General features: G+C 43.5%; 1 protein-coding gene across 1 annotated transcript in view; it reads right to left on the bottom strand.

The window, feature by feature from the left end:
- The window catches only part of LOC311245668 (LHFPL tetraspan subfamily member 3 protein-like), a gene marked incomplete at its 5' end in the record, with an annotated part of 62,678 nt that overhangs the window by 24,821 nt on the left and 12,005 nt on the right, over nt 1-25,852 (bottom strand). The window lies entirely within an intron of this gene.

The following is a 25,852-nucleotide window of genomic DNA, read 5'->3' as shown; positions in this document are numbered from 1 at the left end:
AGATTGATATCATATAGCCCTTACCTTGACTAGGATGTACCCCAAAAAGAATATTCCAATTATCTGATCGCCATTCCAAGTATTGATGTCCATCGTGTCGCCAACATAATCCACTACACATCATGCATCGGGAGTATTTGATTATTCTCAATCAGACCGTTATAAACGCTGAGCTTTTGGGAGGATCTGGCCGGTACTGCACCCTCTGCGTCGCAGTATGCCTTCTACTGGCCACATATGGGTCCCTGACATTGAATAGGATATAAAAAAAAAAAAAAAGGAAAAACGATCTAATAACGTATATATACGTGGTTGGCGTTCAACGGTCGTCCGCCAAACACGTATATAAACGTGGTTGGCGTCCATTGAGTTAACATGTGCATACAGCAGGTCCAGGGTCTCATTCTCTCTTGTATTACAGGTCACATACTGGGTGATGTTGGTCAGGGTTTTTGATAGGATTCTGGCCTAGTAAGGGATTCTAATGGCTTTAAAGCATTGGTTCAAGCATTAAGACATACTCTGAGAATAACTCTCTCCTGTGTATTCATTGCTGATATCATCTCATCTGAACAGCACTTCATGCTGTAGTAATAAATAATGTACTCTGAAGAACCCCAGCAACGGAAATAGCAGTACATCTGACAGAATGTAGCTGTCAGTCACTGCAGAGACATGATGTTAACGGATGGCATTATCCTCCCTTTCAGCTTTGCCCTTCTCTCCTCATCTCCTTCTTCTCTCTCTCTTCTGTTCCCCAGAGAGCAGAAGAGAGACTTAGAGGGGGGGGGGGGGGGGAGAAAGAGGCAAAGATAGAAAAGAGTGAAAGCGAGAGAGAGAGAGAGAGAGAGAGAGAGAGAGAGATGTTGCAGAGGTTGTGTGTACCCAGGACCAAGAAAACGTCACAAGCGATGGGTGCCATATACTGGAGTCCCTCGACAGAGCTATTCTCTCTCTCTCTCTCTCTCTCTCTCTCTCTCTCTCTCTCTCTCTCTCTCTCTCTCTCTCTCTCTCTCTCTCTCTCTCTCTCTCTCTCTCTCTCTCTCTCTCTCTCTCTCTCTCTCTCTGGAAACACTGCGATCCTGGGATAGGGAAACCTGGAATGTGAAAGGCTGAGGAGCGTTGGCTAACAGGAGCTTATGTAACACTGTAGGTAGCACTGATTAGACACTACAAGGAGGCAGACCAGCAGATGGTACAGAGCCCCATCATTAGCTAGTAGTAGGGGTGTAACGGTACACAAAAACCACGGTACGGTACGTACCTCGGTTTTGAAGTCACGGTTCGGTACAGGTTTTCGGTACAGTGGGGGAAAGTTTGGCTTTCCATGTTCCACTCAGGGGTGATGTAGTGTGCAGTAACTAATTGTATTTGTAGGGCTGTCAACGAATATTCTATTTTGAAATTAATAATCGACTTGTACATTTAAAAAAAATTATAATAATAATTATATTAGATTGTGAAAAAAACAGCCCCCGGTGGGCGGTCGCACTGGTTAACATACCGTTGTATTCGTTCGGTACACTACACAGCCGTTCGGTACGGTACGGTATACACTGAAACGGTTCGGTACGGATACGTGTACCTTTACACCACTAGCTAGTAGCATGCAGAATAATTTTTTTGTCTGAATGGACTAATCGCATTGATATTGAACGAATCCATTTGACTCCTATAATCTGTACAGTATGTGTCATCCACAACCAGTGTAGGTGGTGGCTAATGAAGTGCAGATTGGACCTCCAAATCTGCAAGTTGATTGAATTTGGCGGGATTCCCAGTTGTTGGGATAGGCTACACACAAACAACGTGACACAAAGCAGATACGGTCATTACTAGACTAGACTGAGGTCTATGATGCAGAGCAGTGTAAATATTTTCCTAACCTCCATTATACTTGCTATCTCTGTCTCGTGCTCAATAACGACATAATAGAGGTTGTTTGCATGCCTAAATGAGTCTGAGTGTATTTTCAGTGTTTGAGCATGGCATGGATGAGGATAGTACTAACATTGTGCAAGTATGTAGATATATTTATGGTCATATGTATATGCAGTATATGTATGTGTGTGTGTTTGTGTGTGTGTGTGTTGGTGTGTGTGTTGGTGTGTGTGTGTGTGTGTGTGTGTGTGTGATTCTCTCTGCAGGCTCGATAACCGTGCTCTCCCCATCTCTCACACATCTGCAGCACAGCTAAGTGGCCATGAAATGGGGTTAGCATTTTTCAGCTCCCAGTCCTTTGTGTTTAAATAGCTGTGACAAACTGAATTACACACACACACACACACACACACACACACACACACACACACACACACACACACACACACACACACACACACACACACACACACACACACACACACACACACACACACACACACACACACACACACACACACACACACACACACACACACACACACACACACACACACACACACACACACACACACACACACACACACACACACACACACACACACACACACTTCTTACAGACACACATCTTATGGCTGATAATATATATATTTTTTTACATATTGTGACAGATCTCCTCCCCCCTCCTTGGGATATGTGAAGGACGGGAGATATGTCTGTCACGGACGGAGTAGAGTCACTTAGGTAGCTGATTAGCACTGATAGAACACACCGGCACAGCATTAGTCACACATATGCACACACTCCCAACACACACACTAGCTGATTAGTACTGATAGAATTCACCTGCACGTAATTAGTTGACACACACCTCACGTGCACACACCAAGCCCCACACAGTACATTAACACTGAGATAGAGAGGAGTGAGTTGAGCGGAGAAAGGAGTTGTGTTGTTGAGAAAGAGAGAGATTAAGTATTCAGAGTTGTGACGGTGAGAGGTAGTGAGAGGTGAGAGGAAAGCGAGTAGGTGTTCTTTGTGTACGGGACCCTGGACTGGCTGAGATTCTCCCTTGTGTACTGACCCTGGACCGGACGACTACCCTGAGTATTGAACAATCCCTTGTTCGGTCGGCGAGCCTGTTTTGTGTTTTTGACCACCGGACTGCCTATGACCATTCTCTTGCTTATCAAACTGGATTTTTGCCTTAATTCAATAAATATTCGTATTGATTGATATTGCTCGTGTGAAATTTGTTTGTATTTGAACGGCGACGAGTCCGGTCCTCACCGGATTCGTCACAATATTTACTGAGCCTGCGCAGCTGGCTGTTTGTATGAGCCTGCGCAGCTGGCTGTTTGTATGAGCCTGCGCAGCTGGCTGTTTGTATGAGCCTGCGCAGCTGGCTGTTTGTATGAGCCTGCGCAGCTGGCTGTTTGTATGAGCCTGCGCAGCTGGCTGTTTGTATGAGCCTGCGCAGCTGGCTGTTTGTATGAGCCTGCGTAGCTGGCTGTTTGTATGAGCCTGCGCAGCTGGCTGTTTGTATGAGCCTGCGCAGCTGGCTGTTTGTATGAGCCTGCGCAGCTGGCTGTTTGTATGAGCCTGCGCAGCTGGCTGTTTGTATGAGCCTGCGCAGCTGGCTGTTTGTATGAGCCTGCGCAGCTGGCTGTTTGTATGAGCCTGCGCAGCTGGTAAAAAGGACAACGTTTCCGTTCAAAAGAAATCAGCACAAAAGTACAATGTTTATCCCTGTGGGCCTTCCTATGCATGAGGCCGCTTGGAGCACACGCATCTTTTGGACGGGTGAAACAGTGACCTGAATGTAGCCAAGCTTTAGCATGCACTCAGTTCAGTGAGTTGAATTCAGTCTCTCATGATCCCAGAGGGTAACCATCTCTTTCAACTGCTGCCCTCTGGTCCAAGGTACAGATCCATCCAGTCCGGAACCAGCAGACTGACCAACAGCCTCTACCCACGGGCTGTCAGGCTGCTCAACGACCAACATCAACTTGCCCCCCCCCCCCGCATCCCACCCCCGGTGACATAACTCCCACTCCCACATTACAACAATAACTGTGAACCGGACTTGCATTGCTGCACTATACAATACTTCATCTTTTGCAAGTCAATGCCCCCCCCCCCCCCCCCCCCCCCCCCCCCCTCCTTCCATCAACTCACTGGACTGAAATATGTATATTTATTAATTTATTTGCACAAGCACTAGATGCACTTGGGACAATGATGGTATGTTATATATTGGGACATTGGGACATTGATACTCTATTACTTTATTACTATATTACTATTATTATTGACATTATTATTTTGCACATGTTATATCTTATGTTGTATGCCAGTGGTGATGTTCCTAACAAATTTCGTTGTACCAACAATGACAAATAAAGATCTATTCTATTCTATTCTATCTAACTGATTTGCTGCATGGCAAGAACCAGAGTACACCAGTGAACACACAATACAAAAAAGAGCGTAACATTACACATACCCATGCATACAAATTTGATCGTTTTCCATCAACGGCAAGCAGTGACCCCTTGCCTCTGAACTCTATGGTTCTGTTCTGGCTCACTCCAGATGCTTGATGGTCTGTGCCTGGCTATGGAGTCAGATTCCGGTATGTAAGGCACTGTGTGGATGGATGGGTCACAGTGTGTTGACGGGGGGGGGCTGGTGACACGCAGCCCAGGGTGCAGCACAGCGGCCCAGTCTGCAGTGGAGAGGTGGGAGGTGGGAGCCGGGTGCTGATGCTGACTGAATGACTGACTGATGGAGCCAGGAGGAGAGGAGCTGCTGTCTGCCTGCTGCTGGGCCAGAGAGGAGGTATGAAGGAGCATGTGGATGAAGTAGGGCTGGGCGATGTGACCAAAAACGTTATCGCGATAAAATTATTAAATTATTTTCATATAATTCGATATCGATAATTATCGTCGATATAATGTATGTCAAGTTTAATTAACTTATTATGCTGCTGCGAATGTCTCGAGTCGAGTTGATGTCGTCATCAGTCCGCGCACGTTAGAAGTTAGCCGACAAGCGGAATATCTCATGGCAATGTAATAAATATGACACTAAAATACTCTCTTCCGCCACAAATATATTGAAACGACGTCCACTGTATACCCCACACTACTATGAACTGGCCTCAGAATTCACAGCGCACACATACTCTGCACGTAAATATTATAAATGTCGCCGTGCAAGCTAGTTAGCCTAGCCAGCCTTGTTGTTGAGTGAGTCCTACCTCTCTACCCAGAGGTGCAGCGCTGGGTCTCCTTCCTGGTCTCCTTCGCTCTCGGCCATCTCCTTCACCGATTGGTTGTTAGTGCGTGCTCATATCCAAGCTTGGAAAATCGATATATCGAAACTTTGCGACCACGTTTCATGTTTATTTCGAGGAAATAATTTATCGCGATAGTTATCGTTATCGTTTTATCGCCCAGCCCTAGGATGACACACACACACACACACACACACACACACACACACACACACACACACACACACACACACACACACACACACACACACACACACACACACACACACACACACACACACACACACACACACACACACACACACACACACACACACACACACACACACACACACACACACACACACACACACACACACACACACACACACACACACACACACACACACACACACACACACACACAACACACACACAGCTGGTGGCACTAGAGGCAGGGGATCATGATATTGTACAGCAACGAGCCAAAACATTTAGACTCCATCTCCCCACGGGCAGGTCCCTCTGTACACCCCAGAACTATTAGGCTTCAGACCCATGTCAGGTCCATCCGCTTCACTCTGGGATAATACATGCCACTGCACATGTTGTGTTGTGTCCTCATTTCTCCTCCCCCCGGCTGGTATATATAAGTACAGTAGAGTAGACCCCATCCATCCTGGAATGCATCCAACTCCGGGCACTAATGCAAATGCTCAAGGATTTTCGATAAATAATTTAAGTAGGTCTAGGTCTGAGTACTTTATCTTGCTCCACGACACACAGGGTATTGTGAGCTCTTCAATCTACAATGGGGTCATTCCTAAAGGATCCCACTTCAGTCTGTTAAAGTTCCAAGGGAAAGACTTCTCTCTCTTTCTCTCTCTTTCTCTCTCTCTCTCTCTCTCTCTCTCTCTCTCTGCCATTTAATGTGTGACATGTTTTTTTAGAGGAATCTAATTTGTTCGATTTAGGTTGCCTAGGAGACTTCCCCTGTATAGTTTCTCTGCATCAGTGATCTGAGTAAACTTGAGTAACCTTACACTCAAACATGTCTTACATAAGTCATAATAAAACACAGGGAAAATTAATGATTTGTAAATATGCAAAACATAGTTTAATCTCGAGGCTGTTTGATCAAACAGGAACATTGTGCCTGCAGTGTGCAGTGCTGTGATAGAGATCATCTTGCATGGAGAGGTGCAGCCTGTGGTCAAGAGAGGGTTTGTTTTTCTTCTGCTTCACTGCTTGAACATATGTTCTCATTGTGATAATTATGGGTAAAACAGCATGTTCTGCACAACAGCTGATCACAGGAAGAATAGTGTGACTATACTGTATGTAATGTGAAAATGCCCTTCCCCCCCTTTAAGTGTGGGGAAAAAGCATTCATATCTCCGGGTTCTGGGATGTGGAAAGAATAATTAAAGGAGGAGACGAATCGTGTGGAAGTGTTACAGTATCATAGAGAGGATTATAATGTAATCTGTTACTCTGATAATGATAATGATGATGTCATAATCCGCGTGATGGCGATTCAACAGCTGAACACAAACTCCAACCATGTTCTTTTAACGGCATCATGTCATTACAGTGTCAAGTGCAAAAAAGTGGAGCCAGTCTGGCTCAGACTGTCCTCGTCCATCTTGGGAGAGTGAGATGCATGCTTCTTGAGATGAACTGTCTTCAGTCTTCACTTCACTCCAAATCTATTTCTGCAACCAGCTGTTGACTAAACGTGTGGTTGCTGGAGGGGAGCGGGGAGCTCCAGGCTTCCTCTGTAGCTCCTCTCTTGCTGACATCATCAGCTATTTCCCACACAGCACGCACATCACGCCCGCGGCCCACCTCTCACATCAATCGGCGAACAGGCTTGTTTCATCAACTCATCTCTCTTCTGTGCTTAGTCTAGCTCAAACTTTTTTTTGCCAATCTTGCAAATAATCGCTTCCTAACCTGTCCTAAATGCGTATATAGTGCACCGTACCTCATAGACTGTGGAAGGCACTCTGACAGTGACTTATATGATAGGGGGTGAAGAGTGACAAGCCTTATCTTTAGGAATGCAGTTTTCACTGGAGCCATGGCCCTGCTGCTCTTACAGCCAACGATGTCAGGCTGAAAAAGGGACATCTGTTTCTGATAGGATTTTCTTTCACACTAGAAAAAAAACGCATCAACGTTGTGGCCCGACAAACCATCAACCTCCTCCGTTTACAGTGACCTCCAGGATCAGGAGCATGGTCACACACAGGGTATAAATACGTAGTATTAATCCACTAATACCCATCATTAATAAGTATTAAGGACTTAATACACTTCATATTAGAGGGCCCTTTACCAGCCTGTTGAAAGCATTATGCTGTGCGTTCATAAACAATTTTATATTGTGGCTCATTGTCCCCTTGGGGTTTATGACCAGTGACATTGTGTCATCTTTTACTGTCTTGTTTCTCTTCCGCCTGCTTTGACGTAATGCCTTCGGAGAGCACTTGTGCTCCGACTGCCAATGTCCACATAGGCTGTGAGAAGGCTCCTCATGATCACGTATCGACTAACCTCGGGATTAGAAAGGATAAGGGCGATAGTGGGATGGTCCACAGGTGTTACGATTAGGTAGTAGGGGAGCGATGAGAACTCAGGTTGCGGACCGGAATGGAGGAGGCAGAGACGGCAGGATAACGTGTAAACAGACTTTACTTGATGACGACGGTACGTTACAAAAGGAAACATAAACGGCTCAGCCGAGCTGGCGCTAGAGACAGAGAACTGAATTGTAAACACGGAAAATAAAACGACAACGAAACAAAATACTAATCTACTTACAAACACTCAATACAAACAGCAAGGCACGGGAGAAAACAGGAGACACGACGAGCAGGGTAACACAGAGGACTTGGAGGAAATGACACCACAAGGAAATGAGGACAGACAGACACCTAAGTACCCAAACTAATTAACAATGAAGAACACCTGGCCAAACACAGAATCACAACACAACATAGACACAAAAGCAATGACAAACTAAACACAACTAGACACTAAGGCAATGACACACAACAACTCAACAGGGGGGTGACATCACACATAGACAGGGATGGCCCAGGACAACAGAACATTAGAAATTAAATCAACAATATGCAACCAACATAGGATAGCAGACCGCACCATAGGGCTTAGGTCCCTAGAGGGAGGTAGAGAGCCAATATCAGGCGGAGAGCACTGTCCAATGTTATTATCCTGCCCGGTCCAGCCAGGACCGGGCCTAGGAACGTGACACACAGGTGAGTAGGACACAAGAGAGAGGGAGGACCGTCTGCCCTCTGTAAATACAGAAGGTCTAGATGCCAGCGATCTCTACCAGGCTGGTGCCATATAGCACGCTGTGATTCAGGTTGTAGCACAGAGGTGGAGGTGCTGAGGTGTAGGGAGGGAGGGAGGGGAAGCAGGATGGAGAGTGAGCAGGGCCCGGGATGAGGCCTTATGCAAAAGGTCCAGATGCGGCTTCTATACCTTCCACAGAGGATCAGGATTGGCCGGGGCAGAAGGGATCAAAAGAGGCCTTTGATTTCTCTGTGAAAACATTGATTGGACTGCCAGCTCAGGGAGTGTGTGTGTGTGTGTGTGTGTGTGTGTGTGTGTGTGTGTGTGTGTGTGTGTGTGTGTGTGTGTGTGTGTGTGTGTGTGTGTGTGTGTGTGTGTGTGAATGAATAAAGGACTACGACAAACTAACTGACTGAAATGTATATTTACTGTATAAACACGCACGCACACACACGCACACACACACACACACACACACACACACACACACACACACACACACACACACACACACACACACACACACAGCAGCCTGCTCCAGCCTCAGCTCCCCGCCTGAGCCAGGCCACTCCTCAAATCACAGGGATTAACCGCAATGGCAAATCAATAGTCCACACCCAGCCGTGTGCCGGGACGCCGGAGGACTAATGAGGCCTAACAAAAATAATAGTTGGTTGTCAGTTTGGATTTTTTTTTTTTTTTTTTTTTTTTTTAATTCTTTCCCACGGCGACTATGGATAGGGAATTTCTTTATTTAATTAACCCTTTCACTGCCACACGACAGAAGGTTAGCCCTTTACTATCACACAACCGACGGCGATGCTCCATCATTAGCATCATTAGCTCCGCGGATGCGGAGCTAATGATGCTAATGATGGAGCATCGCCGTCGGTTGTGTGATAGTAAAGGGCTAACCTTCTGTATTGTCACAGTGAAAGGGTTAACCGGCTGTCGTGTGGCAGTGAAAGGGTTAAAATGTTCACAACAACATGGATGCATGTACTCTGCCAGCATGTTTAATATCCATAATACTAAATGTTTGACTAAGATTTCTATGAAACTTTATTCTAAAAAAAAAAAAAAAAAAAAAAAAAAAAAATGATTTTTTTTTTTTTAATATATAATTTTTTTTTTAAACTCATAAAATATATTGGGTCGCACCTAAATCGGCAGGGTCGGTCGGCAACCTGAAACCAACCATTATTTTTGTTAGGCCTAATGAGGGGTTGGGGCGCGTGATTACATTATGCACGCCGCATTTATCGGAGACGCTCTCTGATTGGCACTGACTGACGCTCTCTGATTGGCCACTGACGCGTTTGCCCAATCCGTGACGAGCTGTGTCTTTGCCCATTTCCTCGTCAAACAGCCTGCAAACTACCTGGCGTTCTATCGCCGTGCTCTAAGACAAACTCTAACCTTAACCAACTTCGAAGAGTGCCTAAACTTAACCAGTGTAGAAACAGGCGTCGGCCAATCAGAGAGCGTCTCCGAGAAATGCGGCGTGCATATGTAATCACGCGGTTGGGGCACAATGACTTGGCAGACATTTTAGAGCTCGCCTTTCAACTGGCCAACCTGCATTCACAAACAAAGCACCAAATTAACAATTTATTAATTATTTCATTCACTCGTTAATTCATCCCACAAGGCTGTCGTCTTGCCAAATGTAATGCTTCTCTCGCAAATAAAATCAAATGAGATATGTACCTGTGAAAACCCAAACTATTCTCTGTCCCCAAATAACAACATTAATTACGATGTTTATGTAGGGGATGCAAATAGATGGTTATTCTACCATCGTATTTCTACACATAGTGAGATCATTATGAACAGGTACATTTACATTTAGTCATTTAGCTGACGCTTTTATCCAAAGCGACTTACAAGTTCTGTACGACAAGCCATCAGGAAGGGCACAACTCTATCAGCTGAGTAACAATGTTCATCAAGGTGTTGAGTGCTACAGTGGTTAGTTTATTAGGACAAGTGCATGACGGTAAGGTTACTTAGGGTTAGATTATTTTTTTTAATAAAATGTTTTATTATCCTGTTAGAACTGGGGAGGGAGGGTTTATGCTTCATATAGTACTGTTGAGAGTTGAGCATAATTATACACTTCAGGTTGCCACTGTGTTAGAGTTAAATCCTGAAGCCCACCTCGTCACATCTATTCATTCCTACTAACAAGTAGAGTAGAACAGGATAGTTACAAACATACTTACACACGTAGGTAGTGAGGCTAATTGTATTGGGGACGGGGACTCAGATCCTTTCGTTGTCTCAATCATCCAAGGTAAGAGAACACCATATTAACCCCTACAGGCCGGGCATACTTACCCCCGCTACATTTACATTTTCTGTATGTGCACTGAGGTGTATACACCCCCCTCCCCCTCTTCTCCTCTATCCTCCCACTCTCCCTGTCCTCCGTCGGCAGGACTGTGAGCTGCATGGCTGACTGTTCCCAGATGCCTCACGGCACTAATTAGATGTAGAGTTGAACTGGCTGTGTTTGTGTTTCTTAATTAAAAAACACAGCAAAGAGAGGTGCTAATGCAGGGGTGGTTTTAAAGAGGATCAACTGTGCGGAGAGAGAGAGAGAGCGAGAGAGAGAGAGAGAGAGAGAGAGAGAGAGAGAGAGAAAATAGGGGAGAAGATGTGAGGGAAAGGCAGAGGTACATGAGGAGGAAGAGGGGAGAAAAAGAGAGGAGAGGGAGGAAGAGGGAGGAAGAGGGAGGAAGAGGGAGAGGGAGGCGCCGAGATTAGTTCGTACCCCAGAGATAATTTCGATCTCACCTTCCAGCAGTGAGCTGCCTGCTGTGAAGGCGTTGTGTGGATTAGCGTGCGAGAGGCAGCGTTGTGCATCCAGTTGATTTGATTGAAAAAGGGGTAGCACTTTATAATAACACCCTGTTATAATACATTTATAAGGTATTTGTAGATAATGAACTAATCATGAACAAACCATTTATATACATTCATAAATGATTATTAAATCATTTATAACTATATTTGTAAATGTTATACAAATATAGTTATAAATGATTTAATAATAATCTACGAATGTATATAAATGATTTGTACATTATTAGTTCATTATCTACAAATACCTTATAGATGTATTATAACAGGGTGTTATTATAAAGTGCTACCGAAAAAGGTTGTGGGTCGATTGGCACATTTGGTCTCAGACCCCGTCTCAGAATACCGATATATGCCGCAATTATCGGGCACTCCGCACCTCTCTGCTATACCGCCTGCCCCCGCCAAGCCCTCCAGGCAGCCAGTGTGGATTTAATGTCATACTGTGGGGGCTTCTTGTCTTTCCACTGCCTTGCTCGTGTTTTTTCTTTTACATCAGTATGCAAGTCTCTCTCTCTGTGTATTGTATTGCTCTCTTTCACACACACACGCACACGCACACGCACACACACACACACACACACACACACACACACACACACACACACACACACACACACACACACACACACACACACACACACACACACACACACACACACACACACACACACACACACACACACACACACACACACACACACACACACACACACACACACACACACACACACCTGGTCATTGTCTCTCAGCTCCCATGGTTTCAGAGCAATAATGCACTATCAAAGTAGCAGATAGTACTCTCTCCATGCCGTTCCACTGTCTACATTAAACACATCTGTCTCAATGGGATCTTTGGTTGATGTGTTTGAAAGAGGCACAGCACTCTGCCCCTGTCCCCGCGGTAAGGAGCTACAGTATCGAGGGTGGCTGTAGCCCAGTGATTGTCTCCTAACTGGAATTTCCAAAGTGAGAACCCTGACGAATTTTTTTTAAGGCATTTGGTAGTGATCAACAAATTATAGAAATACCATGACCTGTACCATGGTTTCAATTCGATATGGTATTATTTTAGTACAGAATTGGTACCATGGTGATACATTACTTTTACCATAGCAGTACGTTGATCCGTTGCTTATACAATGGCCAGTACCATGGAAAAACTAGAATTACCATCAAACTATCATGCCGTTTATTTTGTGTAAGCAAAAGAGGATTATTGGGAATCAAGTGTGAATGTATCTCCATAACTAGTGTGTGCAGGTGATACTCATACCATTCTGTGTGATTACTGCTTCGCTGGACTACAGCTAAACTGAGCTTGGCTTTAAAGGTGCAATAGGACCTGCCAAAAAATTATAAAGTTATTAATACATTTCTTTAAAGCAAAGCAAGAATTCCTGCCTTGCTCCAGTGACTATTTTTCTTCTATTCTCTCTTCCTTCATTCCACCTTCATGCCACAATATTGATAGATTATTTCCCATTGCATGAGCTTGTTGCTAAGGCAAAGCAAGGTGTCTTTGATGAAAGCTCGCTGGTTGATCCTATTGAACATAGTCACACAGCGGCCATTTTGCTCTTATGTCATGCTCAAATTGGGATTGGATACGGACCACTAATTTAGCTTAAAACTCCGGGAGAGGTGTTTTTGGCCAACAACTAGGCTAACTGGTCCATATCCGCTTCCATATCCAAAATTGGTATCTATCTTCTTGTCTGACTCTGGAGAAGATGGTAAGTGCATTTCCCATAATGTTGGCATGTTCCTTTAACACAGTCCAGCTACTGTACCATATTCCTGCTACCAGGGTTCTCAGACCTATTTTCCCATTAAACATTTTTTCCCCCATGCATACCAAATTTATATTCATTCATTCAAACCTTTATTTATTCTCGAAAGGACAATTGAGGTCACCCTCATTTTCAATGTCATCGAGACATTACAGACATTTCAATGCATAAATGTTTACAATATAATAACAATCAATATTAATAAAACTATCTATATAGCCCTTTTCACACATGTACCGCAGTCCAGAGTGCCCCACAGCAATTCGTATGAAACCCCTACAGTCTTTGTTTATTTTTGGTTTTTATTAAAGGGGAACTATTTTACTATTTCTTTCACTATTTGGGCACTTTTACACAATTCCTGTGAGTCTATGGAACACCTCTGTAATATATATATTTTTTTTATTCATTGTTTTGTATTTCTAATCAAGTCCTCAAAAACAGCATTTTTCTACCTCAAGATCTCGAGCTGTTTTGAGCCTGAACATTAACATGCAGCAGTGACTATATGACATCACATATAGGGCACATTTTCAAATGACTCAGTTCAGTGAGGGTGAATATTGTGAGAGGAGAATTGGAAGAATGCGCCAATATGAGAATTAGAGACATAGATCATATTAATATAAGTTCACATAGCTAGGAAACAATTCTAAACACTCAAAAAGGCCATTTATAAGATAGTTCCCCTTTAAGAATATCGACAGGTTAATTACTTTATAAACTTTTTTTTTGCGGATATGGCAGGCGACAACACACTGACTGGCTCTTCGTGGGCCGCAGCTGGCGCTGCGGGGATTGAACTAAGTGAAGTTAGCTTATTGGCCATTAGCAAACTCATAACGACATCTACGGCCTTGATTGTAGGCCTGTTCGCCAGGCACCTCGACGCCTGTTGTCAACCGGTGATGGAGGAGATGGGAACGGCTGTTGGACCGGTGGTGGATGAGGTGGGGACGCTTCGCACAAGAGCCTTGGCTAACGTTGGAGGAATTGCCTCGCTCACTGGGGAGGCCTAGCTGACCAGAATGCAGGCTAACCTAGCGAGGCCCGGTGAGGACCAAAGATCAAGATCGGAGAAGGTTTTGGTCGCTTGCCGTGGCCGAAGAATATTTGAACCTGGAGGATGACCCAGAGTGTGTGCTAACGGCGTGCTATGAAACCGGCTATGGCCGAGCGAAGCGGAGCTAGGTTGGCTAACAGGCTTTTAACTTTTGTCATGCTAAGCTAGGCATAGTAATACAATTTTCTTTTTTTGGCATTGGTGTAACATTGGACTGGCCCGCATGTCGGGATCAACATATTCTTGAATAAACCAGGGAACAGATACAAGGGCTGGCTAGCTGGACGGTGGACTATGCAGATATACAGCATGGAGCTAATGGCTACTGTGGTTATTACATGGGTGCACCTCGTGCTCATTCAAGCTCATGGCTAACAGACCTTTAACTTTTGTTACGCTAAGTATAAACTAGGCTTGGTTTACATACTTGGCTATTTGACTATCACACAAGCTAAACCTTGTGCTCATCTAAGCTAGCCGGACATGTGCTTAAAGGAAAACTCCAACATTTTGGGAAATTATTATTTTATTTTGTGGGAGGGGGAAAAATGGCTCTTTTGATAGTAAAGGTTGCTGACCCCTGCCATAGTTGAACACTTTAAATACTTATAGGCATAGAGATTTTCCCCACACTAAATCAGACAACTAAATACAACTTCACAGGCACATATAATAAAATACACCAAGATCTAAATAGATGGTCGAGCCTTCCTAACTCATTACAGGCCCGAGCATCCATAATCAAAATGAACATACTACCCAGGATACATTTTGTTAGCTCAATGCTCCCCCTGTCTCCTCCAATAGACCACTGGCGTAAAACACAAACTATGATATCTAAATTTATTTGGAATAACAAACGCCCAAGAATCAAAAGAGCTACTCAATGTAGGAACGAGGATGGGGGCTTGGCAATCCCCGATTTTAAGTTGTACTTCTGGTCCTTTTCGCTGAAACCCCTGAGGAGCTGGTTTGACCCTGAAATTGCTGTGTCATGGCACTCCTTAGAGGCAGCAGCGGTCTCACCATAAAGATTACAGGATGTAGTATACTCCAATACCCCTCAAAATCCCAATTACAATATGGACGATCATATCCCACATGATTCAAACATGGCGTAACATACAGAGGTCTTGTGCTGTCAAATGCCCATGTCACCTTGACTCTCAAATATTTCATAACCAACATCTACTTGTTGCGCACCAACCTGTTAATATTCCTTAACTCAATGGACGCCATACCCGAATAAAGTCGGGTTAACTCGCAGACGCTTGAGCGCCAAACCCGAGAAAAGTCGGGTTTTCATCGTTATTTCTTTTATTCGATATTTCCATTCATTATCCATCCAGGGAGTCTGGTGTTATCATAGGGAATGAGTCTGAGATAGCAAAAGTGCAATACCGGCCGCATCCTACCAGGTGGCGGTATCAAACACCCTTTGAAACCTTGTTTCTTGGGCTGTGCGTCGATTATATGGGTCAGGGTCGGCTATTTTTCTCCGGGCAGGCCGAGCGGTTATAACGCTCGGATTGAGAAGAATCAAGTACTCCCGATCCGTGTTTTGTGGTGGATTATGTTGGCGACACGATGGACATCAATACTTGGAATGGCGATCAGATAATTGGAATATTCTTTTTGGGGTACATCCTAGTCAAGGTAAGGGCTATATGATATCAATCTTGTGTTGATCCAAGCATGCCTTCATTGCGATCCAAAAGTGTTACTGTAACGTCACTCCACAACGTATGCCGTTGGTGGCAATCAAAGCATAAAAAAAACGACCCACCCCCCACCCTTTCATGCATTCATGATGGAACATAATACCTATCATATGCATTTGATTTTTTTTATTGTAGCATGTGTAGGGACGGAACGCCAATGCATTTAGTAGTGCTGACCTTCAAAGCTTTTTTTGGCAATCGAAGCTTCGGGGCCGAGCTTCGATTTTAATTCGAAGCTTCACATTTTTTAATTTTTTATTAATTTTAATTAAAAAGAATATGTATCTTATGTTGTGGGACTTGTACAGCACTTTGGTAAACTTTGTTGTTTTTAAATGTGCTCTATAAATAAAGTGGATTGGATTCATTCATTAAGTAGCCAACAAGGTTTTACTCGGCTGCGCTGCCTGGGTGCAGTGGGGCTGCTCTCACAGCCAACGACATGACATTACATAATTATGTTGCAACCTTCGTCTATCAAGCAAACAATTATATAAATATTTATATGTAGTTGATAGAGACAAAGGCAGAATTCGACTTAATTAAGCACGTTTTATTAAGACATATTTTTATATGGGTCGGGACACTTTAAAAAAGCAGCACAATGAACACAAATCTGTCCGACATAGTCTTAAATAACAAACGGCATTGCTTTGCTTCTTCGTCGACATGTCTGCTGCACATGTCCTTGTTGTTTTCACCACACATAATCTCCACATGCTTGTTGTAGAGAGGTGGAGTTGAGGCGCCGCTTACTTTCGTTTCATTGGAATGGAGGCGGGAAGGCGCCGCTTACTTTCGTTTCATTGGAATGGAGGCGGGAAGGCGCCGCTTACTTTCGTTTCATTGGAATGGAGGCGCAAGATTTTGGAGGCAAAAAAATATATAAAATTATTAAAAAACATTTATATATATATATATATTTCTTTTTTACTTTTTTTTGTTTTGTTCGAAGTTTGTGCCATTGAACGAAGCTTCGAAGCTTGACAGCCCTAGCATTTAGTATAATACACGTTGCAGGCTATTACCAGCCTCCCAGGAATTACCCTAGACCGCTCTAAAACCATACTTATATTCACCACGGTATAAAATGGGAATATGCTCGATATTGGCTTTTTTACAGATACCGATATACCGATATTGTCCAACTCTTAATTTCCGATACCGATATCAACCGATATCACATTTTAATGCCGATATCGGCCGATGATATCGGCCGATAATATCGGTAGGCCGATAATATCGGACATCATTTCTATAGAAATGTAAAAAAAAATTAAATAAAAAATAAACGTATTTTTTTTAAACCGATATTTTCCGATATCACATTTTAATACCGATATCGGCCGATAATATCGGACATCCCTAGAATGTATGGATGAAAAAATTATTTCTTTTTCACATATTGAACGATAGATACTCGATGTCAAATGGGCCATAGTATTGTATTCATAGCTATAATATAGAATATAGTTATAGCCCTGCAAACACTGCCACGTATTCCTATACTTTAGAACACTGGCCTTTTAACCACACATTACACATATCCCTCTGGCGCTGATTGAGTTAATGGGAGAGGAGGGGAGTTCAGACGCTGCGGGATATATATGATAAAAAAAAGATTTGTATGCGTATCATTCTTCCTCTACTTGCAACTAAGGTCAGCGCTCAGGGCACATGGGGTGGCACCGTGGGCTCAAGCACTATACCCACACCCTTTTATTAAACAGGGACAGGGACAGAACAACCTCATGAGGATTTGTCTCAGATTTGTACACTATTAATCAAATCCACATATAAAAACTTAACATTAGATATTGTCTGGCGAGGGGATATCCCAGAATTAGACCCCGAGTTTGACTGGGATGATATTTGGACTAACGTTACATTAGCCTCCCGCAACCCTAATCACCAGCAAATACATTTAAATTATATTCATAGGATGTACCTCACAACTATAGGAAGCTGTTTGCTATGGGACTGGTGACCGATTCTCGATGCACTTGGTGCTCTCTGAGGGCCACTGGCACTTATATGCACATGTTTTGGGATTGCCGACCAGTATCCCATTTTTGGAAATCCATAACAACTAAACTTTCAGACATAATGTAACTTGACAATCTCACTGACAGCAGCAACACTACTCCTAAACGATATATCATTATTACCGGCATCCATACAACAAAGAATAATCATTCTGGTGGATGTCACTGCAGCCAAGAAGCTGATAGCCATGAGATGGAAAGAACCTGAGAAGCTCACATTGATTAATTGGTCTCTGACACTACTGGATGTCATTTATATGGAAATCTCTACGGCACGGGTAATTGGAGTGGGACAGGCCAGCATTGAGCTGTGGGTCGCAGCGGCCGAGAAGGTTTAGGCCACTATCTAGCAGCGGAGCGGGGTTGGGGTGTTGGTCCTGGGGGGTCCTGGGGTAGGGGGGTGGGAGTGGGGTTGGAAATGTCTTTTGGGGTGTCTGATAATATTAGTTTTTATTTTTAGGTTCTGTATTTATTTTTGTCTATTGTCATGCTATCATCATTATTGTTATTGTTATTATTATTGTCCTGTAGTCTTGTTTATTATTATTATATTGTGTGTTGTCATGTTTTATGTTTCATATATATATTTTTTTTATATATATATATAAATAAAAAAGTATAATAGTACAATGTTGCTCAAAGGCATGTGAACCTCCCCGGAACAGCCAGTCCCCCAAACACCTCACACATCAATCCCTACCACATCCCCATCCAAGACACACCCCCTGATAAAGCACGTCATGACCGAAGGAAAACACAAACAGCCCACGTGCCACTCACACCGCCATGCACAGCGACGGGAATGCCACCCCTGCGGGCTGCCCCATCTTCCCCGGTCCCAGCACTCCCGCCATCACAAGGAAACCAGCAAATCCCACGCCCCCCACACCCAAACTCCACAGAGTACTGACCGGCCATGCACCCCAGGACCCGCAGCCATGCCAAAGGAAACACGAGCCCACGAACACATGACATATGTTTCTGCATTGTAATAAACTTCTACTTTGACTGCTATGTCATTGTAAACTTGTTATGAAAGCCTTACTGTGGCTGGGGGTTGGAATTGCATAAAAAACAGCAACAAAATCCGGGTTAGCAATTCATTACAGTTACTGGAACGGTGCACCGCACACAATAATTACCCTGGTAAGCACATTATGGGTACAGATCAGCTCTGTAGGAAAATATCTCAGGTTCGCGGGCTTGGAACACAATATGACATGCAGTTGGAACTCAGCCCGTTCATGGATGAATGAAAGAAAAAGCAACCCAGTCACCTCTAATCTAGTGCCAAGGTCAACACTAGCAATGGTTACCATTCTGTGTTGACAGAATATATGATTGTTTTCCACTGAAGAGGTTATCAGGTCAGTCATGGGTAAAGCGTTTATCTGCTTGGAATATATATTTCTGTCGGCCTTTCCTCTCATTAGCACTGTGTTTTGTTTGGGAGCGGTGATGTTAGCGTTGTTTCTCTGTGAAGAAGAGAAGAACGGGGCTGTTCATTAGGCCGTGGGCAGTGGAGGGTCACATGAGCCTGCAGACGTGTGGTGTGTGTGCACCTCCACTCTCCTACATCCCCGGGACTGGATGGTGCTGTGTGAAGCATGCACACGCACACACTTACTGTTGCAAAACAACAGAATCAGCCCTTTCCGCCATCAAGCGCTAATCTCTTAGCAATGAAGAAGGTATCCAGGCAGAAGCAGTCAGTTTCAACATTAACACGTTGTAAGCCTTGTCATACTGCAGTATATGGGAGGAGTGAAGCTAAGGTGCTCTCACTCCAGTCCTATCCATCTCAGCTTTTAACTAAGCCTCAAGGCTTCTTTCAGAACCAGCCTCACTCAAATGAATAGACTGTGGGAATGAGAGAGAGAGAGAGAGACAGAGAGAGATGTCATGTCATGTCTTAACCCTACTTCATGTATTGTCTGTTTGCCTATGCACCTTCAGAGATTTGTTACGCTAATTTCCAACCAGACATGTTATCTGCTGTTGCTCTTCTCTTTATTGTCATACTTAACCATCCTCTTTATCTTACCTCCACCCTTCCTCGCCACGGGGCTGTACAGCATCAAAGTTATGATGAAAGTGTTTCTATCCCTTTAAAGCTGCCAGTTCTCTTTCCTCCTCTGCTGAGCCTCATATGTAACAACATTAAGCATGACATCTAGCTCCTGGTGGGAAGCCCATCTCCAATTGTGCGCTCGGCTGAACGGGCCACTCTCTATCTGCTGCGGTCCTATTCCCAAACCAGGAGGTGATGTTACCAGTATAATTACCCACGTAATAATAATAATAATAATAATAATAATAATAATAATAATAATAATAATAATAATAATCCCTTGGTGCAAACTTAGTGTGTGCTCGCATGTGTGCGTGTGCATGTGTGTGTGCGTGTGCATGTGTGTGTGCGTGTGTGTGTGTGTGTGAATCGTGTGTGCATGTGTGAGCGTCAGAGACACCCACATAGATGGGACTAATTACCTACAACTGTGAAGCAACACAAGCACAAAAACAGAAGTGCTTCAAACGTCGTCACGATCAATAAACAATGGACCAGGAAATGGATCTTACAATAATATACAGTCTTATTTGAGGCTCTATCCTTTTAAACGCATTTCAGCTTGGTTAACCGTCTGTCTCCGGCTGTCCCTGAGCAATGACCGGAGTGTTGAATGTCCCGTGATTAAGACGGGGAGGACGCGACCCTCTCTGCGCCGCCCCTGTGCCTCAAATAGATTCGCTATCAGCTCTATCTTCAATCTTTCAAAATGTTCAGTTGCTATCGCTATCAGCTCTATCTTTAATCTTTCAAAATGTTCAGTTGCTATTGCATGCACTCATCTGTGTTTCACTACACACTTGAGTGCATGCTTACCAACTGTCCGTCTGCAACACTACTATCACCGACATCTAAGAAGGGAGATCCCCCCTTGAATGGCCCTTCTAAGGTTTCTCTCCTCCACACTGCCTGTGGAGCATTTTTACCTATTGTTAGGTTTTAGTGAGTTTTTCCTTACCTTCGCGTGGGGTATGTCTGGGAGTGCTTGCATTCTTTCATTTATTTGCATTTATTTTAAATTTGTTGGACCTTATGGTGTCCTTGTTCTGTTCTTGACTTATTGTTATGTTTTCTTCTTGACTTGTTTAAAGAAGACCTGTACGGCCCATGGGGACATTAACGTGTGTTGTTGGGCCTTATAAATAAATAAATTGTATTTGATTTGATTTGTAGTGTGGTAGTGAAAGGGTTAACCCTTTGTCGTGTGGCAGTGAGAGGGTTAACCTTATGTATTGTCGCAGTGAAAGGGTCAACCCTTTTGGTAGTGTGATAGTGAAAGGGTTAAGCTACCCATGTAGCTCTTAAAGCTACAGTACCAGAGTGAGAGAGGAGAGAGGACGTTCTCCAGTCACTGCAGTCTTGTATCACAAAGCGCTCCTCCCTCCCGTGTGCCGTGGTCTGTGTGCATGTGTTCTGCAGGCGTGTCCTAGATTAAAAACAACTTTTGCTCATTCACGGCTATGACTAATTTCCTATTGTGTTTTGGAGGGGGGGGGGGGGGGGGGGGTCCACAATTGCAACATGGTCTCATCAGAAAACGTAAATACCACAGGAAAAAAGGTACATAATGTACGCTATGTTATAGCCATAACACTGTGACCGAGAGACGAACCAACAATGATTCTGTTAAAAACACAGAAAATGCTATTATTATGGTTAGAGTTAAGGTTCGTTTTAACGTTCACTTAACGGTTATGGTTAAGACATAAAGTGTTAGGGTTTGTATGCGACCCCAATAGCACGACACAAGACAGGTATGACGGTTAGCCAAAAACAGGGCATAATTTATTAAACAACAGAAAAATGCAACACTGTTCCTTTAAGGACAAAACTGACGTGAAGAAAAACACCAGTAAATGAGGGAATATGGAACGTCCCCTTTAACACTTTGAGTGCCAGCAGGGGGCGCCAGAAATAACGCTTGAGTGCCAGCGCTGTAGTCAATGGGAGGGCGATCACATTTGCGAACGCATAAACTATATCTTAAATGATGGCTATGTGTCTAATACGCCTGTCGCTTATCAATGACTTGTTTGCAGTAAACATTGTCGAAACGGATTGTTTTTTTAATCGGTTCATTTCCGTTTTATACCATTTTGAAAAACGCTCGTTTTTTTTAAATGTCCTGAAAAAAAATTATTCTGCAGGAATCGCGCTTTACTGGAATACACAAAACACGTTGTAATTTTTTGGCCTATTTATGAATAGTTTTCAACGCTAGATTATTGATAGTATATGTGTACTTATGCACGCTAGAGAAGCGGGCTGAAAAATGATTATCTTATTTCCTGATCAGCACACACACACTCACAGCCACACACACACATATGGGACACGCTGAGATATAGGTGAAAAATACTCTGATTATCCCAAGACTGGTAAAATAGATTCCTTACCTCAGATCAGATGTTCTCCAAAAAGATTATTCCAATTCCTGATCGCCATTCCAAATATCGATCGTGTTTATTGATCCAACGCTGGGTACTGGTAACACATATTCCACGCTGTTCTGAGGGTGGGCAATGACTGGGATCGTCTCCGGTTACATGCCTGACAAGTAAAATGTGGATTCCGGAGTCTTTTTTTCCCATCCATTTCATTCAGTCCAATCCAATGGGTGCAATACCATCCGGAGAGATGATAGGGGCGGTATTTTCCCTGTTCGAGCTCAGACAGATCCCCACTGGTAACGTGAGGCTAGATTGATGAAACATTTATGGAAATCGATAATAAAAAAAATAACGATTAAATAACGAGATTTCTCATTCTTGGCACTCAACGCATGGCATGAACTAACGAGATTTCTCGTGGCTGGCACTCAAAGTGTTAAGGGAGAAGGTCAATAAGCCAGAAGGAAACAGAGCAGCGTCCAGTAACGTTGAATCTCCACAACAACCCGAAGGCGAAAGAAAAAACAGAGTCCAGAACTAACGTGAACATGTTCTGAGAATAGTCTTGTTCAAGACTCACCAGGGGCACTGCCGACACGCAATTCAAAGGCGCGGATCCACGGAAAGAGAGCGAGTGCACAGGAAAACATCCATGGGACGGCAGGGAAGCGACAACGTCTCACACCGGAGACACAGGAGTACACGGCACGAACTAGCAACGACTGGAAGGCAGTTTGACATACTTGTACTCTCCCAACGAGCTGATTGCAATTCTTCTCAGGTGCGTGAAGCTGATTGTTTGGCTCGCCCCCGTTGGGAAGCACGCCGTGCTGGCCCAACGCTCACATAAAGTTATGGTTAAAGGTTCGAGTTAAGGTTAGGGTTAAGATTAGGGTTGGGTTCGACGGTTATGGTTAGTTAACACATTCCCTGCCACGCACTTTCAGCATCTTATACCATTATCTGCCAGTACTGTAAGTCTATGGAGATGTTCACCTTCTTTGCAGGGCTATAACTTTTTAAATTGTATTGCTAAATTGACATTACTATGGCCCATTCAATATCGATTATCTATCGTTCAGGATGTAGGAACGGTTTACTTTTTCATTCACACATTCATACGAAAATACCGTCTAGAATATAAATATGTTTTTATCGTTTTCTGCAGTAATTCCTAGAACGTGAGATATAGGCATAAATGCATATATAGATTATCAAATGCCGTTTGTTGCCGATCCACGCTATATTAAAAATTTCAACTGTACATGGTCCTAAACGTTATGACTGATCATGCGCGGATGAACGGAGGGGGGGGGGTCGTTTATAATTCCGTGATCGTCGTTAAATGCTTTATGTAGTATGGGTGATATATAGATCAGAGCAGTTTGCATGGATAATAATAAACAAACAGGCTGAAAGTCACGGCAGCCTCCTCTTACCGTTGGGCGATGAGACTGGAGCAAAAAGATCCCAGTTATTTGATGGGGATCGAGTCGATCCATTTCTGGTTTGTATAATCATAATACACGGCCAAATCGTATCGATTATTGAGTTATGGCAGCGATTCATATCCACGGTGTGTGGCTAGAGTCCCGCGACGATATGCGAGTGGCCCGACGCATTTAGGAGACGCACCGAGACCCAACCGGCCATTTCCGGTTTGGCAACTCGCCGATCATCCACCAGGGGGCAGTATTGAAGCGTTGCAGAGTTGTGCCGAGTCCCACTGCATCAGACAAGGCTCCGTGAGGGAAATATGAATAACATGGCAAAAATATGAAATATGATCTCAATAACGTCGTACGCCGTGGATTGGCAGAATTTGCATGAACTTGAAACACGTCATACAACGTGATTGGTGGGGAAAGTGTTAAAGGTAACAGTGTGGTTAAGGTTAGGGTTATGGTTAGGCTAGGGTTATGGTTTAGGTGAGGCTATTGGAAAAGTGTGTCTCTGTAGTCTTGAGGTAAAGGCACTCAAACATTTTCGGAAAACATTCAAAGTAAAAAATTATAAATATGTAATGTATGTATATACTTATTACACACATATGTACACATTGTACATTTAAAATTTTAAGTAATATATTTTACAATACGTAAATATATTACTTATTGCTATAATATAACATACAATAATTGATTAGTACTTTATTTACATAATTCTAAGCAAGATAGGGCTGACAATCCAGAGGAGGCTGGTTGAATAAAAGAAGAGTTTAGTTTAACATGCAACGGCCCACATGTGGGCCCTCTTGAGGACGATTTTCCCACTGGCACGTTGGCGACCTCTAGCGGCCCGGGTGTGCATATTTTTTTATACAATATATATATCGAATTAAAGCCCTATTTGTTGCCTGTCGACAGCCGTTTCAGGTGACAAAATCCAAATGAGCGAATCATGGATTTAGGTGAGAAGTCACAAGCTAAAACAGAAAGAGAATTCTCCATCGAATGCATTGAAGTCTATGAGAAAATCGTTTTCTGAGCCCTCTCAACTTTTACCAAAACCGCTTCTAATCACGGATTTTTATGAAATTTGGAAATGTACTACAAAAGACTTCACGCTATGGACCCTCAGCCATACCAATGTTTTTGGAGATACTACTTCTGGACTACTAATTACTACAGAAAAACGTGAGTAACAAGTTTTTCTACAACTCAATGTTACTCTATTTCATTAGCACTAAAAGTGGGTTTTCCTTATTGTATCAGAAACTCCAGAATGTCATATTTCAAAAGAGACCTGGGCCCCGTTCCCCGTACCTGGATAACTGAGTTAGCCGGATAACTTTCGGTGAAGTCTGACTTAAGCCGGACTTTCCTGTTCCCCGAACCTGGATTGTCCAAATCACCATGACAACAGATCCAAAAGTTTGAGCCTGGTCGAAAGCAGGGTTTAAGTTCAAGTTAGCCGGATGAACCATCGCCACGCCCCCGCAAAGAAGTGACAGCGCGTTTCCTGAAATTATTCCCACAGTAGGATCTGCGTTATACCATTCTGAATTACAGTACGTTTTTGTGCTCCATTCTTCCAGAGGGGTCTTTTGAAATGTAAAATAGACCCAAAATGCTGATACTAAATTCACTTTGTCCTAAATAATGCACGTTATATACCGTGGCGCTCGCTCGGTGCGATGTACACATTATGTGGTTATTTTAATTGTAACTGGGATTAAGATGTCTGATGAGATGCGCTGTTTGACGGATTTGAGAAATTGAATGAGCCGTTGACGTCACATTAATGAATGAGCATAAAGAGATAAAACTTCATTCAAAATAAAAAAAATTCTAAACACGGGTCTCTCGTTCATTAATGTATAAACAATGAATTTATCCCATCTGGCACAGTGGCGCAGCGGTAGTGCTCAATCCTGGCAACCCGGCGACCGGTGTTCGAAACCCCGTGTTTCCAATATAATT

Source organism: Notolepis coatsorum (assembly GCF_963971535.1).
Source record: "Notolepis coatsorum genome assembly, chromosome: 18".
Taxonomy (NCBI): Eukaryota; Metazoa; Chordata; class Actinopteri; order Aulopiformes; family Paralepididae; genus Notolepis; species Notolepis coatsorum.
This window is presented reverse-complemented; position numbering and strand designations above follow the sequence as displayed.